Source organism: Otolemur garnettii, unplaced genomic scaffold (assembly GCF_000181295.1).
Source record: "Otolemur garnettii isolate 467f Iridium unplaced genomic scaffold, OtoGar3 scaffold00011, whole genome shotgun sequence".
NCBI lineage: Eukaryota > Metazoa > Chordata > Mammalia > Primates > Galagidae > Otolemur > Otolemur garnettii.
In genome coordinates this window covers 4,425,651-4,431,729 of record NW_003852406.1, presented here as the reverse complement: position 1 = coordinate 4,431,729, position 6,079 = coordinate 4,425,651, and positions in this window count along the sequence as shown.

Below are 6,079 nucleotides of genomic sequence, written 5' to 3'. Positions count from 1 at the left end.
GCCACCTTAGGTGTACGTGGCTGGCGCCTTAGCCGGTTGAGCTATAGACGCCAAGCCTAGAATAGACGAATCTTATAGAGACAAAAAGTAGATTAGTATTGCCCAGGGCTGGGAGGAAGTAGTTAGGAAACAGGAGGATGCCTGCTAGGATATGAGATTTCTCTTTAGACTGACAAAGATGTTCTGAAAATTATTATGTTGTCTGGGTGCGGTGGCTCGTGCCTGTAATCCTAGCACTCTGAGAGACTAATGTTGGTGGATTGCTTGAACTCAGGAGTTCCAGACCAGCCTGAGCAGGGGGGAGACCCTGTCTCTACTAAAAATAGTCAAACTAGCCAGGCATTGTGGTGAGCGCCTGTAGTCTTAGCTCCTCAGGAAGATCACTTGAGCCCAAGAGTTTGAGGTTGCCGTGAGCGGTGATGCAACAGTGCTCAACCAAGGGTGATGTAGTGAGACTCTGTCTCAAAAAACGAAACAAAAAAAAAGAAAGAAAGAAAAGAAAATGATTATGGTGATGGTTAACACGCCTCTGTGAATATACTAACAACCACTGAATTACAGAATTATAAGAAATATTATTTATATTTCAATAAGGTTGTTACAAAAAGAATCAGGCTGCCACTACCTGAAGCTAGGAGTTAATCTTAACATCACAAGCAGCCCAACAACCAGTTACCTGGACGTCCTGCTGTGATGCAATCTGAAGTACCTCTGAAATGTTTATTTGAATCTAGAGAAGCCTTTAGACCTAAATTCCAAGGCCTGGAGGAGTAAATTCTACACCTCTTGAGTAAGCAATGAGACAAATCCAGGAGGTGAAAAATCATACCAGACTCCTAGGAGAAGAGACTGCCTCTTCTAGCCTTCTCATCAAGTCACTGTCATAGGAAGATAAGTTTGGACTGAAATGGTTCCAGCTTTCATAAAACTTTAAGAGATGTAACAAATGCAAGGTTTGGGCCTTGATTGGGTGCTATTTTGAACAAACTGTTAGAAAAAATATTTTCGTACAATTGGAAAATTCAGATATGGAGTGGATATTTTATGATATATAAATTATTGTTAATTTTATTAGGGATTGTAGTTATATGTCCTTGATTTTTAAGATGCCAACCAAAGTCTTTAGGAGGTGAAATATCACAGTGTCTGTCATTTAATTCTTTTAGTTCTTTTTTTTTTTTGAGATAAAGACGTCCTGTGTCACCCTGGGTAGAGTGCTGTGACATCATAGCTCACAGCAACCTCAAACTCTTGAACTCAAATGATCCTCTTGCCTTAGCCTCCTTAGTAGCTGGAACCAAAGGTGCCTGCCACAATGCCCAGCTAGGTTTTTTTCCTATTTTAAGTAGAGACAGGGTCTCTCTCTGGCTCAGGCTGGTCTCAAACTCCTGAGTTCAAGCAATCCACCTGCCTCAGCCTTCCAAAGTGCTAGGATTACAGGTGTGAGCCAGCATGCCGGCTTGTAATTTACTTAGAAAAACATCAGAAAAAATATAGATGATGTAATTATGGCAAAATGTTAATCGTTGTTAAATCTAGGTAAATATACAGGGGTTCATTTTCCTGTTTCCTCTCCTTTCTTTGTGAAAATTAATTTTCATTTAAAAAATTAAAGAACCATAGGCAGCTCCTGTGGCTCAAAGGGGTAGGGTACTGGCCCCATATGCCGGAGGTGGCAGGTTCAAACCCAGCCCCGACCAAAAATTGCAAAAAAAAAAAAGTAAAGAACCAGGAAATTGTCAAATCCATGAGAATAATCCAAAATAATTATCCAAAGCTTTCTTTGGATGTTGATGTTTGAATAATTAAAGGAGTATAGATAATTTTTAGCAAATCTGAGGTTAATGTAATAGGTGCTTATCCACTTTTACAGTAGATGTGTGTATGATACAATGACAACCCAAATATTATTTAATTTTGTATTGCATTTCATAGAACACTGCTCTTTCTAAAATGAAGAGAATTAAAAATATATTATTAAATATTTTATTTTTATACCTATGCAAGACTGTTTATGCACATAAACTCATAGATCAGGAAATAAAATCTATATTGTATTATGATTCTTGCATTGGGATCACAAAATATAGCAATTTATATATGGCCATGTTAGCTGTATATACAAGTCAGAAGCATCATATTCATGAAATCCCAACAGAGGTCAACAGACAACTGTAAGATAAAACAAAAACTTGCTCTGAATTGCCTGCTGTACTAGTCTAATATTTAAAAGTCCACTTGCCTCTCTTGTTCTGTCCACTCAAAGATCTCTATCTCATTTATAGTATTTCTTATCATTCAAATGACCTGGGGCAGCTGAGGTACATCGTCCGATTCTCTCAATAGGATCAGCAGCAAATGCTAACTGAATGGCTATTTTGTCCTATTTCTGGTCAAGCTACATTCAAAGACAGATTTACTATGAAGCTAATGAAGCTTACTTAAGTTTGTACAGGGAAAAGCCCTCACTATTGTTCACATAGCCATATACTTTTGTAAAATTTAAATAAGTAAATCTTTCAAACTCAGTTGGTTAAGACCTCTGTCCTTGTACTCTAATTTCCCACCAAATTTCTCCTTATTTGGGGTGTTGGGTGAGTTTAAGTGGCTCCTACTCACTTCCACATAAAGTGAAGTTATTGCTAGTTTAGCCAATAAAGAAACGAATTCTTGGAACACGCCTACTGCCAGCTATGTCCTAGCATGAAGATACAGAGCTAGAGGTCCTATCACGATATGACTGTGTGCTAAAGCTTCTGTCACTAAAGTAGCATGTCAATAGCCAAAGTTGTGATGAAGTAACTTGGGGCTGATCAATGCTGCTGCAGAGAAGAAAATGAAGCAGATGCAAATGAATTAAATACTCCAATCTGAAGATAGAGTCAGATTGGGTAAAGAATCCACCCAACCATACGCTGAGCGCAAGATGCATACTTTAACTATAAGGACACAGAAAGGTTGAAAGTAAAAAGATAGAACCATACCGAGATCAAGCTGGTATATGGAAAACTCTTCTAACAATCAGAAGTATAAAATTGTAAATGGAAGATTTAGTTTCTAATCAAAGTCAGTTTTTTCTTTTCAAGAATATATTTGAGGCCAGGCATGGTGGCTCCCATCTATAATCTTAGCACTCTGGAAGGCCAAGGCAGGAAGATTGCTTGAGCTCAGGAGTTCGAGACCAGCCTGACCAAGAATGAGACCTGGTCTCTACTTAAAAAATTGAAAAATTAGCCAGACATTGTGGCAGGTGCCTGTAGTCTGAGCTACATGGGAGGCTGAGGCAGGAGGATTTCTTGAACCCAGGAGTTTGAGATTGCTGTGAGGTAGGCTAACGCCATGGCACTCTAGCCTGGGGAACAGAGTGAGAATCTGTCTCAGAAAAGCAAATACATATTTGATAATGTTGTGTAAACAGTTTAAAATATGTGCCTTTTCTCTTTTTTGATGGGTATCTCACATGCTAAATTTTATCAGAATTCCTGTTTTTGTATATCATAAATCTGTAGCAGGACTACAAACAGGGAATCAATAATAAAACAGAGAATCGCCTAAGCCCAAGAGCTGGACGTTGCTGTGTGCTGTGACGCCACAGCAATCTACTGAGAGTGACAAAGTGAGACTCTGTCTCAATAAACAAAACAAACAAACAAAAAAAGAAATAAAGAAAATGTGTCATATATACACAGTAGAATTCTATTCAGCCTTAAAAAAAGAGGGAAATCTTGTAATTTGTGATAACATGGATGAAACCAAGAGGACATTGTGATTCTTACCTCTGTAGCCTTTGCACCTGTTTCTCTCTGTGACATCTCTGTCACAGGCTCTTTGCCTGACTGGCTTTGTGCACCTGCAGATCTCAGCTGAAATGCTACCGCTAACAGAGGTCTTCCCTTATCCCACTCTAGCGAAAGTCATTTTTCCCCAGTCTTAATCATATCATCCTATTTCCTTCACTCTTCACAATCTCTAGTTATCTTATACAGGGTGGCCATAAAGTTCCTGTGCAATTTTAAGTTGCATACTGGCACTTATGGCTACCTTCACCCTGTATTTATATCTATATATTTCAGTAAGTATCTCTGAAATATAAAGAAATTTGCTTATGTACTATCACAAGACAAGACCACCCTCAATACTAGAAACACAAAGCTGTATTTGTTACTTTGTTTAAGTAAATAGGGGTACGCTGGGCAGGGACAATCTATCGGGGAAGAACAGACGTATGAGCTCATATAAGGTTTTTAAGAAGCGTGTAGTTCAGAGATTGGTGGATTTTCAGAGGTTGGACTGGGTTTTTGTCAGCTGTAAAAGCAAGGTTACTCAAGTGAGCCAGATGATTCTGATGGCTTGGCATTCAGAAGCATATTCCCTGGAATAACTCCCAATTGACTGACTTTCAGAAGCAAAAGATGTCACAAATGGATTGGATTGCAAATTGGATTGAGGCAAATTGTCATTGATTGATTCAGTGGATTTAAAACCAGTTCTGGTGGTGATTTGTGACGGTTGACCTAAAAGGAAGAAGTTGAGGCAAAATTAATATGAAGCTTATTTGGGCCAAGTTTGAGAACCGCAGGACAGGACGCGCTTCCAGGTTGCCTTGGAGAGTGCTCTGGAGAACAAAGGAGAGCCTTCAGTTTTTAAAGAAAAAAGGACAAATCAGGAGAGGGGGTGACTTATTTCTGTAAGTCAATTCTCATTGGTTTACAGAAATAACATTGGCTGGTGATTGGCTATACGCTATTGAACTATGGAGAATGTAGCACTTTATGGTAACTTGGAGTAAGTTAGTCTAGAGTCCTACAGCAAGTAGCTTTAGGAAGTAATTAGTGCAAGGGGGCGTGAGAAGTGACTGCTATTACATTTTAAATGGCTCTCCAGGCCTGACAATTTAAAGGGGCTCACATTTTTCAGATAAAAAGGGATTTTTCTTTTTTTTCTTTCTTTCTTTCTTTTTTTTTTTGGTGGTTTTTGGCCAGGGCTGGGTTTGAACGCACCATCTCCGGCATATGGGGCCGGCACCCTACTCCTTTGAGCCACAGGCGCTGCTCCCCCTCAAAAGAGCTTTTTCATTCTCATTACCACGATTAAAGAACTGTCATTCATTGATTAGGCAGGTTTAAAAAAGGTAAGGGTGGCTAATTGTTACTACAGCTTTAGTACCAGACATCTTTTCCTTGGCGTGGGGGAACTTTTTCTATTCTCTACCATTATCACACACCACAGTGAACAAGAATCCCTCAATAGCATCTACTGCAACTGCTACATTCAGTGTGAGACATGAAGTGGTTCTGGTCCATAAACCATTCCCTGTCTCCAAAGAAATGTGTAAAGAAATGGAAGGTTAGCTTTTGTAAGTAAATGTAACAATTTTGCAGGATGATATTTTTTTTCTTTTTTTGAGACCGAGTCTCACTCTGTTGCCCTCGGTAGAGTGCTATGGCATCACAGCTCACAGCAACCTCAAATTCTTGGGCTTAAGCGATTCTCTTGCCTCAGCCTCCCAAGTAGCTGGGACTACAGGCTCCTGCTACAACGCCTGGCTATTTTTGGTTGTAGTTGTTGTTGTTGGGCAGGCCCAGGCTGTGTTTGAACCTGCCAGCTCTGGTGTATGTGGCTGGCGCCCTAGCCACTGAGCTATGGGCACCGAGCCTTCACAGGATAATTTTATGTCTACTGACTAACAATAATAAAAAAGGCAAGGTGACTCACACCTGTAATCCTAGCACTCTGGGAGGCAGAGGCTGCAGGGGGTTGGGATGGTGATCTCTTGAGGCCAGGAGTTCCAGACCTATGTGCCTAGTTTTGAAAGCACATATCAAGAATAAGACGGAGTCTGTCAGGCTAGGGCAGACATGATGCAGCTGGTCTGCTCAGTCTAGGTCTTGCCTGACCTTTACCCCCTGTCTCCCATACTTACTGTTTTGTAAGTTTAGCTCCCATCCTAAAGATGCCTATCTTGAGTAGTTTAGGTGGATGGCTTTAGAAGATTAACTTACAATGTTGTTTATTGTTTATGAGTCATGGGTTCTGCAGATTATTGTTTAAAATGAGGGTTAACAGAGTCTTCACTTTG